We start from the raw sequence: 13,998 nt of genomic DNA, 5'->3' as shown, positions 1-13,998 counted from the left end.
ACAATAGTGTATAGAAATTTCATTAATATAGATGAGTAGGGAGAAAACAATGACTATGTAGAAAGGAAATATGTGTTTATTACACTCAAAAATATATAATAATACAAACTTACCAATTACTAATAAAGAGATTCCAGGAAAATGACTTTTTAGATCTACCATAATATTCAAATGAAGACAATTTTAAAACAGGAAAATAGGCCATGGAATGGATAGGAATTTAATGTAGGAATTTTTTAAATTTTGAAGTATATTTTGGAGTAATTTTTAACATTCATATATGCCTAAGTACAATCTAGCAACATTATTTTCAGTACATCAATATAGCCTACCTCCATGAAAAAGAAACTTGGTTTTGAACAAACGCTGCTATTTATAGAATGTTTTGGGTATGCTGTGTGGAGTTGTCTTGTTTCCTTTCTTATGATTTTCCATTATGCTACCTCAGCATAGGAAAATTATAACACTTGTTCTAATATTGACAATATAAAATACTTTTTTGTTTACCGTATTAACGTATCAGATTTTAAAACAAGCTGTCCAATATTATTCCTATATAAAGCATTTCAACAGCCCCTAAAAAGCTTACTTTTGAAGAAAGTACTCAAATTTTCGGTTTTTTAAATATGTAATCACCAACTAGCATCATTACCAATGTTACAAGTTTTTAATTTAAGCTAAAACAACCTAGTATAATATATATTTATAATAAAAATATGACTATCTGAAATGCAAAAGTAAACTAACATGACATTTAATCCTTTTGCTTTTATTCCTCAACTGATCTTTTAACTCTCAAAACAAGAACTCACGTTACAAACCCAATCAGAATTAAGGCAATGAAATATCAATGTCACTAGTTAACTGGTCCTACAAATGGAAGTGCCCCACAGAGTATAACGAATTGAGGGGATCTCTTTGGGTTCCTCTTTAGGGTGCCTCCTACCAGGCAGAGAGGAGACATATAGCATCTATTAAGGGTTTTTTTTTGTTTTTGTTTTTATTTTTTGAGACAGACTCGCTGCGTCACCCAGGCTAGAGTGCAGTGTCACTGCAACCTCTGCCTCCTGGGTTCAAGCAATTCTCTTGCCTTGGCCTCCCAAGTAGCTGGGACTACAGGTGCCCGCCACCATGCCCAGCTAATTTGCGTATTTTTAGTACAGATGGGGTTTCACTATGTTGGCCAGGCTGGTCTTGAACTCCTGACCTCGTGATCTGACCCCCCTTGGCCTCCCAAAGTGCTGGGATTACAGGCGTGAGCCACCGTGCCTGGTCCTATTAGGCTTTTTAATACCTAAAAATGTTTAAACTCCATTTGGAGAACTAGTGGCCTAGAGAGAGAGAAAACATTAGAAAAGAAGATCATGGGCCAGGCGCAGTGGCTCATGTCTGTATTCCCAGAATTTAGGAGGTTGAGGTGGGAAGATCGCTTGAGCCCAGGAGTTAGAGGTTGCAGTGAACTGTGATTGCACCATTGCACTCCAGCCTGGATGACAGAATGAGGCTCTGTGTCAAAAAAAAAAAAAAAAAGAAAAAGAAAAAGAAAAGGAAAAAGAATAAAAATAAAATAAACAACAAGAAGAATATGGTTTTTTAGTTTATATTTATTAATATTTTCTTGTAGTTTAATATTTATAAAGCAGTAGGAGTAACATTTAAGGGATTTGAAATATTGCTCCATGTATCAAAAATCTATCCAAATTCAAGGAAAAATGTGTCCGTAAAAATAGAGAAGCATTAATAGAGATTAATATAGATTATGAAAAAATTTCAGGCCGGGCGCCGTGGCTCACGCCTGTAATCCCAGCACTTTCGGAGGCGGAGGCGGGCGGATCACGAGGTCAGGAGATCAAGACCATCCTGGCTAACAGTGAAACCCCGTCTCTACTAAAAATGCAAAAAAATTAGCCAGGCGTAGTGGCAGGCGCCTGTAGCCCCAGCTACTCGGGAGGCTGAGGCCGGAGAATGGCGTGAACCCGGGAGGCGGAACTTGCAGTGAGCCGAGATCCCCACTGCACTCCAGCCTGGAGGACAGAGCGAGACTCCGCCTCAACAACAACAAAATTTCATCCATAGTCCTGGATGATACTCCTGATCTTTTGTGATCTTTATTAGGTTGCATTCTTACTTTAGACAAAGGTAAAAGAAGCCTGAAGTTTACTTCAGACAAAACTTAGCAATGAAAGTTCCAGTATTGAAAAGGACAATACTTATCGTATCTATCAGGAAAACACACTATTTAGTCAGGTTACAGAAACTTTATTTTCCAAAAGTGCCTTGAAAATCTCTACCCAAAGTAGCAGGTGCTTAAGATACTTTTTTCAAAACCTTAATCTCAAGATTCACAATAGAGCCCTCTTAACTTTTAGAGAATGATGCATTTTGAAAACTAGATCCCCACTTCTAATGCATTTTGTTACCTTGGTGGACTCCTGGGGATTCAAATTTCATTAACGCATTAACTTCTCAGAAATCACTGTTTAAATTATGGGAGTGGAATTCTATGTTGAGGAATACTCCCAAAATGTAGAACTAGTCATGGAGAAGGCTCTGAAGAGTTTTCAGATAGCTCTAGAAATTGGAATCTCAACTTGAATAAGAAAGATACTGATGGCCAATTTAGGAATGTTTCCCAAGATTTTTTACTTTTTTTTTTTTTTAAAAAGGATACTCTCTTGAAAGATAAAAAGAAAATTTCATTTCATACAAAGTAAACAAGAAGTACAGTTCCTGAATGAACTTGAGATCAATTTCACACTTTCAGAAATACACTTCTTTCTCTATACTGCTAAATCCTAGAACATGGATGATATATTTGCATAGGTATGTCAGTTTCATTTGCACACGCACATTAGCTGCTGAATAAACAGCCTAACATAGATAGGTTCCAGGCTCTAATGAAGTTAAATGCATGCTGAAATTGTTTGCCTCTTGGGGAATTTGCATGGCAACCATCATAGTAGGCAGATTTCCCTAAATAAAATATAGGAGGTGTTGAAGTATAGTGAGAAAGAATGATTTTCTTTTTCTCTTTTTTTTTTTTTTTACTATCCACCAGCTTAGCTCTAGTTCTTTTCACATACTCATGAATCCTGATAGAAGTTAAGATTTATTAAGATTAGTTTCATAACCTCTGTGAATTAACAAATCAGCACCTGCGTGTTAGAATCCCCTTGATAATCCTAAATGTTGTTTTGGGAAGACTCTGTAGGGGAAATTCGGGTCTTTGTGCTTGCTCTTGAGTTTAAGGAAGGAGAGAGAAGTTACCCACAGTCGCCACTAAAGGACATTTCCGTTATATGACACTGGAAATCTGAATTGGAATCTCTAACGTTATGGGGTCAACTTCTAATCAGTTAGAAGGAATGCCTGGCAATACAAAAGTAATAGCATTTTCCCAACGCATTCAAGAATATTTATCAAGAATCTGCTATGCACCAGGTATTATATTGGTTTTATAAAAAAATAATAATCACTTAGAATTCACAGGCACTTCAGAGGAAAAGGTAGGTTATAGTCAGACATGTAGCCCAAATGGCACGGATTGGTATTGCTCTGTGATAAAGTTTTTAATATTCTTTGACAAAAGTAGAAGGATGATGTCAATGTGAACAGGTGCTTGTTTAGTTTTGAGGTCTCACTGCAACCTCGAACTCCTGGGCTCAAGAGATCCTCCTGCTTTGGCTTTCCAAAGTGTTGGGATTACAGGTGTTAGCCACCACACCAAGCCTGGACAGTTTTTTTTTTTCCACAAAACTTTTTTTTTTATTTTAATGGACTGTCCTTATTTGTTAAGTTGTAATCTTTTTATTTTATTGGTGTTACAGTAGACTGTAAAATTCCCAAGGGCAGGGTCTGCATGCTTATGGCAGGCTTTGCAAAATGTTCCTTCCTGGCAAAATTAAGAATTGGCATCTCTATCCTTGTCTGCTAGTTTTTAGAGGGAAATTTTCCTTGCCTACAAAAGTCTAAAAGTTTCTGAATGACCCGCTGCCCAAGACTTTTTAAAAAATTTTTTATTTCGGTAACGCTTGGGGTACAAGTGGTTTTTTGTTACATGGATGAATTATATTGTGGTGAATTTTGAGATTTTAGTGCACCTCTCACCTGAGCAGTGTACACTGTACCTAAAGTGTAGTTTATCTCTAGACCCCTCCCACCCTCCCCCTTGAGTCTCTAAAGTCCATTATATCACTCTGTATGCCTCTGTATATTCATAGCTTAGCTCCCACTTATACGTGAGAACATACAATGTTTGGTTTTCCACTCCAGTGTTACTTCACTTAGAATAATGGCCTCCAGCTCCATCCAAGGTGCCGCAAAAGATATACTTTGATCTTTTAATGGCTAAGTAGTATTCCACAAGATGTATATACCACAGTTTCTTTATCCACTCATTAGTCAATGGGCACTTAGGTTGGTTCCACATCTTTGCAATTGTGAATTATGCTGCTATAAATATACGTGTCCAAGAGTCTTTTCCATATAATGACGTATTTTCCTCTGGGTAGATACCCAGTAATGGGATTGCTAGATCGAATGGCAGACCTACTTTTAACTCTTTAAGGAATCTCCTTTATATTTTCCATTGAGGTACTAATTTACATTTCCATCAGCAATGTGTAAGTGTTCCCTTCGCCTCACGTCCATGCCAACATCTGTTGTTTTTTGACTTTTTAATAATGGCAATTCTTGCAGGAGTAAGGTGGTATCTCACTGTGGTTTTAATTTGCATTTCCCTGATGATTAGTGATGTTGAACATTTTTTCCATTGCCCAACACTTGATAATCAATGTTCGTTTAGTTGTATCTGTGTGTTTTGTTTATCAATGCTTTTAATGCCAATTTCTTCTTATATCTTGCCACTATCTTCTGAATCCAATTTCTTTCTTTTTGACATACATCCATTAGCAGTTAATTTAGTAAGTGACACTTTTTCTTATTTTTCTGAACATCTTAATTGTATCCTCGTTTTTAATGATATTTAAATTGAATATAGTAGGCTGACATTTATCTTACCTTAGCATTTGAAGGTGTTAAAATTCATTGCCATTTGACTTCTGTGGAGGCTGATGAAAAGTCACTTGTCGGTCTAACTGCTGTTTCTTCTTTATAGTCTTTTTTTTTTTTTTGGAGGCAGGGTCTCACTCTGTAGCCCAGGCTGAAGTGTAGTAGTGTGAACACCGCTCACTGCAGCCTTGACTTCCCAGGCTCAAGTGATTCTTCCACCTCATTCCCCCAAAGTAGCTGCGACTACAAGCACATGCCAACACGCTCAGCTAATTTTTGTATTTTTTGGTAGACACAGAGCTTTGCCATGTTGCTCAAGCTGGTCTTGAACTCTTGTGCTCAAGGAATCCTCCTGCCTCAGTCTCTCAAAACACTGGGATAACAGGCATGAGCCACCGCACCAGATCTTTATAGTCTCTCTTGTTGCTTTCAATATTTTTTCTGTCTGCTTTAGGACAATTTCATCACCGTATTTTTTTTTTTTTTTTTTTTGAGACAAAGTCTCATTCTGTTGCACAGGCTGGAGTGAAGTGGTGCCATCTTGTCTCACTGCAACCCCTGCCTCCTGGGTTCAAGTGATTCTCCTGCCTCAGCCTCCTGAGTAGCTGGGATTATAGGCACCTGCCACCACGCCTGGCTAATTTTTGTATTTTTAGTAGAGGGGTTTCACCATGTTGTCCAGGCTGGTCTTGAACTCCTGACCTCTGATGATCCACCGGCCTTGGCCTACCAAAGTGCTTGGGATTACAGGCGTGAGTCACTCTGCCTGGGCTTCATTACTGTATCTAAGTGTTCTTTCTATTTATCTACTTGAGATTCATGCTCTAATTTCTATGTCTTTCTTTGATTCTAAAAAACTATTAGTTATCTCTTTTAATGTGTATCTTTCCTACTTTTTCTTCTAAAGCTCCTATTCAACTTGCATTACACCTTCTCATTTCAATCACCTATTTCTTAACCTGTCTTCGATATTTCCGTATCTTTTTGTCTTGGGTCATTAATTTTCCTAACCTGTCAACTTCATGGTGGATTGTTTCCTTGTGTTGTATTTTTGTATTCAAGCTTATCTTCAGTGAACATTACTTTTTCTTTGTGTATTCTGTGCCTCTTGAATTGCAGAAGTGCATCTTCATTTATTTCTATCACACATCCCAAGGTTTTCACTGAATCAATTTGTCATGTTGATTTATTTGATCAGCACCATGTAGGCTTTATACGGTTTTACTTTCTTCTTATGTGAGGCACAAGCCTGGGGCTTCAGTTTCTTATGGGTGCCATTTTTTGCCTCATTAAAGCATTTGCACAGTTAAATCTCTGCTGGCATTTGTTCCCAGCATCCCAATCAGCTGATCCTTTGCAGCCTTAACCTCTGGTTTTTAATGCTTCCTTCTTAGAGACATTGGCTTTGGAGGACATTTGCCTCCAATAGAGACCACTTTCATAAAAATTAAGAATTGGATCCAGACTTTAGCTTTATCAATCATCTTTTAAACTATAACACAAATGATACAAACGATGTGTATCTTCACAGTTTCTTCATCTGCCCTCATGGCTGCAATAGAAAGCTTAGTGTTTTGGAAATAAAGCCACTAAGTAAACCAACATGTCCAATTAAAAAAAGACCTTTCTGTAGGCCTAAGAGTCTTTAATGCTATCGACTATTTCTTTAAATATGAGAAAGCTTGCCTGATAACTTCAAATCATTAATATTCTAGGAAACAATCACACATGAAAAAAACAAGGCTCATGCATTATACTGGCATCATTCCTCAGTTGTTCCTATGTCCCTTCTTATCACATGTTGTAGCTAAATGAACTAAATTTAGTTGAGTTTATTAGTTTTATTTTATCTAGCATTTTTGTTTTCATACCTGAAGGAATGATTGTGTTTACTGTTTGTCCTGTTGTTGAAACTGGAACTATTTTCCTGCAGTTTAGAAAGTCAATTTTATAAATGACTGGGGAAAAAAATGTGCAGGTCAACCTAGAAAAGAAGTCAGTTCAATCAATGCGTAAAAGCTAGAGGCAGCAGATTTCAGTTCTATATATAGAATAATCTTCCAAAAGTCAGAGTGAACCATGATGAACTACAAAACTGAATCCCTATCACTGTAGCTACTTCAGCACACATTTCATGATCACTTAGCAGGGATGTTGTAGGCAGGAATAAAAGAAAGGAACTAATGTTTTTTTTCAGGGTATACTATCAACTAGTATGCCAGGCATATTCATATTTGTGTCTCATTTATTCATCATGGTAATCTCTTTAGAAAATGTGAGAAACTTTAGGTTCAGAAAAATTTAGCAATTTGTTTCAATTCTAACTAGATATAGATTTGAATCAGCTCTGCTCGATAATCAGTGTCCAAGATAATCACCACACACCTAAGCTACTTTCCCATTTCTCTTAAATGTAATAGAACTGAATAATGGCACTGGCCAATTAAGGCTGATTAGTAATGGTTTGCTTTTGTATTCCAATAAAATATAAAACCTCACTAAACTTAATACCCTCCTATTTTTTACTTTGATTTTAACGGCCAATATCTCCAAATTATAACTATTATGTACTAATTTATAACATATTCACTCAGTATATGAGTTTAGGAGTCAACTTATGCATTATTACTACTGGGACTTCTAAATGTAATATCAACACTTCTGTGTGGATTTTAAAAAGATACTGTTAACATATTTCACAAAAGTGTTTCATGGTCTTCCAAGAAACAAGACATTTAAAAATATTCCTACTTATTTAATATTTTAATATCAATTCACAGATTTTCGGTTTACTTGAGTTTTGAAATGAACAACACTATTTGCAAGTATTAATAATAATTTAAAATATTAACAAATATAAGTGGATAATAAAAGTATATTTAGAAAACAGAGTTTTATAGTAATCATCTAATGTAAAATAACTTACCTGATATGCAGAAAATAACCTTGTAAAGAACTAAACCAGGGCTTTTTTGATAATACAATGATTATTTCACAAAGACTCTTTATAATTTCTAAAAAATGTTAGAATTACCTTTTCTAATGTTTTCATTATTTTTAAGAAACTATATATGTTAAAGCAGACTAAAAAATGGGAAGAGAAGCTCTTCTATTTACCGAGAAAAATTAAAATTAGCAGCTTACACAAGGGGAGGAGGTGACATCATAAAAGTACAAAATCATTTTATAATTATTATGTCATTAAGGAAAGCAGTATGTGAAGAGAAAATGGTGTCTTTATTGTGTCTGCAAAAAAGAGTCAAACTCCGTAAAATATTTGACAAGATTTATTCTAGGTCAAATATGAGTCATCAACAGCCCATGACAGGGCCCCAGGAAATCCTAAGAACATATGCCCAAGGTGGTCAGGCTACAGCTTGGTTTTATATGTTTAAAGGGGTGGGGAATTCCAGGTCATAGGTGGAGCAAAAGATTTTCTGATTGGCAATTGGTTCAAAGAGTTATTATCTAAAGACCTGGAATCAATAGAAGAGAATGTCTGGGTTAAGATAAGGAATTGTGAAAACCAAGGTTCGTATTATGCAGATGAAGCCTCCAGGTAAGCAGGCTTCCAAGAAAGAATAGTTTGTAAATGTTTCTTATTAGACTTAAAAAGGTTAATTCTCTGCTGGATCAGGGAAAAGACCTGGAAAGGGAAGGGGATTCTCTGCAGAATGTGGATTCTCCCCACACGAGACAGCTCTACAGGGCCACTTCAACATATGCCAAATAAATAGATTTTAGGGTAAAATTCTTCCATTTTTTTCAGGGCCTGCTATCTGTCATGTGATGCTATACGAGAGTCAGGTTGGAATTTGGTATCTTATTGCTACAGAGAGTCTGTTTCATCAATCTTAAGATCTCTGTTTTAATGATAATGTTGGTCAGTTGTGCCTTCCAAAGAGAGGACGGTATAATGAGGTATGTCTGACCCCACCTTCCCATCGTGGCCTCAACTAGATTTTCAGGTTTACTTTGGAGTAACCTTGGCCAAGAAGGAAGGCAGGGGTATATCAGCTGGTTGAGGAGCTTAGGATTTTATTGTTGGTTTACAGTTGCTGGCAGGCTTTAAAATTTTTTAAAAAATAAACTTTAAAGAATAAAAAAGAGACATGCGCACATTTTCGGCCCTTGGGAAACTCTAAATTCTATGCATGTTGGGTCCTTGATTCTAAATATGAAACATCCTCTTTGTCCACATTAGCCTATCAGTAACACCTCTCAACAGCTGCTTGCAATAAAGGATCCTGAAGGTAAAGAGGGAAAGCAAAGCCCTAAAGGTCAGGAAGGAGCATCAGTGCTTAGAAAGGTTACTTATCATTTGATCACACAAAGGAAAATTGAAAACCAACATATGGTGACCTTATGGCCTAGTTCCAGGTGTTTAGTAGCGAACTGAAGAAAGAGGATAATGTACCCTTATTTTTGCCTTAAATAGTTTAATCCTGCTATGTTACGGGTAATAAGAAATTTAAGTGCAACAGATCTTAGAAAGGCAAAAAAACAAAAATTAAACTAAAAAAAACCCCTTAATTCACAAATCCCGTTTATATAAGTAATCACCAACTTAAAAGTATTCAAAACTGACTAAATGGTCAAAAAAAAAAAAAAAAAAAGAAAAGAAAAGAAAGAAAAAACCTCTAAGAAGCAAATGCAGGGTAAAAACTAGTAATCTTTAAAGATACAAGTGATCATGGACTTATGATTTTAGCTTAGAATTTAAGAAAAAAATCAAATAAACTTCTTGTCAAGTGTATGCCTGATAAATATATGTTTGGATTTCAAAAGAATATTGAGGTGCTAAAATAATTACATACCTTTTATTCCCTAAGCCCGTATCAAACGACACTGTAGAATATTTATACTACCTTAAAATCTTCAAAGAAAGTGTGATTCTATAATCTTTCTCAGTTTAACATTCCAATATTTAATAACTTGAAATTCTTCCTAATACCTAATCTACAACCATCCAGCTGTAAAAATTAAGACAACTGTGGGATATTTTATGCTCTTGGTAGGGAAGCAGAACAATTTGTTACTAGCAATCAAACTGTAATAAGCGTTCCAAAACCAGAAAATGGTTTCGAGGCCAACATTTAGCTTTCTTTTTTACAGGTTACTCAAACTCATTTTCTCGTTCCCTTATACGTACTTCTCAGTATTTCCTTGCTATCCTCTCCCAAGTTGTCTGTATCTCTTAAAAAAGTTGCATAGGTGACCAGTGATACCCCCAAGACTCGTACAACTAACATACAATTATATGAAAGAATTATTCTCAATAATAATGTAATGACTGAATCTTATTTAATTGGTGGTGATAAAATAATAAACAAAAGGGAGTAAGCATGAGTCTGAGAGACAAAGTATGTTGTTTTTTATTAAATACTCTCCAGGGGAAGGATACCCTGATCAGAGAACTCAACTATCTTGTCTCTAGCAGTTACCCTGACATCAAAGAGCTACATTCAGGTAGGCATAGCTTGATGGCATTATTATTATAGTTATTAATTAATATGTTAAGGAAATAATCTATGTAGTACCCCATATTTTTATTCAATGCTTACCGAATAAGTTTTCAATAATAAATTGGCCTACCAGGTAGGTTTGTTTCGGTGAGAAAGTATGCAGATTTCAATAGAATTGAATGAATATAAACTATGTGGCTAGATTTCTTACTATAAATTAATCCGAATTTATATCTATATTTACTCTTTTGATCTTTATTTCTAATAATAAATCCTAAAAGTCTCTTATCACTTAAAATTTGGGACAAATACGGTACTCAACCACTTGTAGATTATTCTATCATTAATCATCTAATTGAGGTAAGTAGAAGAGAAAACTTTCAAGTTTGGTGATCTGTAAGTAAAATATAACAATGGCCATAAATACAGTCAAAATTAATGAGAAGTCTTAAAGTTATGTCATAATCTCTTTTTACAAGTTCTTTTATGTTCCACTACAACACACTGGGATTCTTCAATCTTAAATCAAAATTATGGAGCCCACACACCTTTACACATAAACACCTCCATTCATCCCATTTCAGAGTTATGAGCACCCTCTAGTATAAAAAGAATAAATTTATATTTACCTAGAAAAGTAAGGACATTGCTACACTGGAGAATCATTAGTGGCAGAGCTGTTTTAGTACTCTGCGTAGGGTGTGTTTGGAGGGCAAGAGAAAAGGGAAAAGAGGACATCATAGATCACTTTACAAAAGCCTTTAATTTTCTAACTTGGGTTTTCCAGATTACAGAATTAAATTTGTTTCCTAAGACATAATATGCCTTAGAAATTCTGTTATTTTCTGCGCATCTCTTGGTCTCATCCATTAAAAATACTTCAATAGTTTCTTGCTGCTTTTAAGATAAAAACTTAACGTAGCCTATAAGGTGCAGTTACACTTGGCTTCTACCTTTTTCTCCTGTTTCTTCTGTGTAGTGTTTATTTGAGAGCACTGGGCACAGTGGCTTTCTCTCAGCTCTTCAAATACACAGGCTCAGGGTCTTCACAACAGTCCTCTCCCCACTCTCTTCACCAGATAACTCTTCTCACTCATTTATTTATCAAATATTTATTGAGTTCCCATATGAGCCAGGCATTGAGCTAGTCACTATACAAATAGCCATAAACAAGTCAGGTGGAATCCTTCCCCTCATGGCAATTACACTCCCATGATAATTATCAGCTTATTCATTCAACAAGTATTAACTGAGCACCTACCATGGGCCAGGCACTGTTCTAGTCACTGGGGATATAGCTGTGAATGAAACAGACAAAATATCTACCCCCAAGAAAAATACTTTCCAGTGGGGAAAACAGTAATAAGCAAGATAAACATGTAAAATAGTATGTCAGAAATTTATAAATATTAAGGAGAAATATAAGGCAAGGAAAATGATAGAAAGTCTGTGTGTGTGCATGTGGATGTACAATATTAAGTAATGTTGTTAGAAAAGGCCTCATTTACATGATCACATTTAATAAGTAACCAAATAAGCAACATGATTATGGATTTTAAAAGTGCTATGAAAGAAATAAACAGTATAATGTGAAACAGAGTAACTGGGGAAAGCCTTTTTAATAGGGAATGATCAGACGGAAGGCCTGTCTGAAGAAAAACTGGCATTTGAGCTGAGACTGAAGAGTGAAATTGAGTCAGTATGTGTGCCTTGGAGTATCTTAACATGCTCCCCAAAGTACAAAAGGTTCAGATTCTCCTAAAGCAGTACCAGCATTATCATCTATACAGAAATGTTATCATAGATTACAGAGGTTCATAGAGGAAATGAAAACATTTATTGAATGTCATGTGCCAGGTAAATAAAAGACAATTTGCATGCTTGTCATACCCTCTTGCTATCTGAAGTTTACAAGAACAACCTGGCTGCTGTTCACTGAAAAAAAGTGCCCAAGACTGAGTAAAATCTATTAATGGTCAATTCTAGGTCATAGGTAATAGTTTATGGTGAACAGATTTTTTTTATTTAAAATATTCTGATAAAAATATGCTGTTCCATCCATCATGACACCATGTACTAGATCATCCCATTTATGGTTCAGGATATATGATCTACTGATTCTTCAGTTCTACATTTAAAATAAGCAGCAACATGTACAACACACTATTATGCATTTATGTGCTAACTCTTAAGTCTATGTAAACAGTGACAAACTTCATAGACAATAAAAATTTCCCATAAATAAACCAATCTATGATGTCTATAAAATTTCTTTGATTTTGTGGCCTTCAATCTACCTGTAGATGAACAATCAGCTCTTAATAATCAATAGTAAATTATGTACTGGATATTGTTAACCTATACTGAACCATTAAGTGTACTGGAAAACAATATTTGAGATATGATTTAAGTGACAGAATAAAGAAATAAAGAGCTAAAGCTGAGGCTGAGCCTTAAATTAATCTATGCCTTTTGGGAAGCAGTCAAAAGATCACCTACGGCCCCTACATTATATAGGTTCATTAGTGACTTCCTTCCTAAGTTTAAACTTATTGTTATTACTGCAATATGCTTTTTGTTAATTCAGTTTTTGTATTCCTTTCTAATAAAAGAGGAGATTAATGGAAAATGGAAGAAAAGTGAGACAACAGATTCTCCAGAGTTTTACAGGAAAGAGCTTGTTACTCTAAAAAGGGAAAGAAACATTTCTTGGACATACTGATACTGCTGTTTTATTTGCAATGTATTTTCATCCAGGAATTATCCAAGTCCCCTTAGAAACCTACAACAGAGCTAGCAGATATTTTTAGATGATCTAGTAAGAATCTAGCTTTTCAGGCTACTTGTCCGTACTTGTATTTTACCTTGAAGACATCCTATTTTTTTATATAAGGTGAAAGAAAAGAAATTCACTCAAATCCAGGACTCAGAGTTTCAGACATCTGATAACTTATGACCCTAAAAAATGACTTTAGAGAAGATCTCCTGACCACCTCTCTCCCAAAAAAGACTAGGACAAGATAGGGACTTTCGAGAAGATTTTTAGTAACAGACATTACCTGATAAAAATTTAATAACAAGTGTCTTGTGAAACAAAATACATCTGCCACCTTTGCTTCATTAACATAATTACTACTCCTAATAGAAAAGAGAACTGACATCAATTAGGACTTTATTTATTTTACTTTGGAGTAGGTATATCACATTCTGTATTTTTAGTTTCCTCACCTATAAAATATTATATAATAATTATGATTTGTTTGTTTGTTTTTTAGATGGAGTTTCACTCTTGTTGCCCAGGCTGGAGTGCAGTGGCACGATCTCAGCTCATTGCAACCCTCACCTCTTGGGTTGAAGCAATTCTCCAGCCTCAGCCTCCCGAGTAGCTGGGATTACAGGCATGTGCCACTACGCCTGGCTAATTTTGTATTTTTAGTAGAGACAGGGTTCTCCACATTGGTCAGGCTGGTCTCAAACTCCCAACCTCAGGTGATCCACCTGCTTCGGGCTCCCAAAGTACTGG

The 13,998-nt window shown here is 35.6% G+C and overlaps 1 protein-coding gene across 1 annotated transcript in view; it reads right to left on the bottom strand.

Moving 5' to 3' along the window:
- Positions 1–13,998, bottom strand: part of ADAMTS6 (ADAM metallopeptidase with thrombospondin type 1 motif, 6) — a 336,516-nt gene that overhangs the window by 119,366 nt on the left and 203,152 nt on the right. The gene's annotated exons all lie outside the window — the stretch shown is intronic.

The sequence above is a fragment of the Mandrillus leucophaeus genome, unplaced genomic scaffold, assembly GCF_000951045.1.
Source record: "Mandrillus leucophaeus isolate KB7577 unplaced genomic scaffold, Mleu.le_1.0 Scaffold771, whole genome shotgun sequence".
Classification (NCBI taxonomy): domain Eukaryota; kingdom Metazoa; phylum Chordata; class Mammalia; order Primates; family Cercopithecidae; genus Mandrillus; species Mandrillus leucophaeus.
The sequence above is the reverse complement of the archived record's forward strand: the minus strand, read 5'-3'. Positions and strand labels throughout refer to the sequence as shown.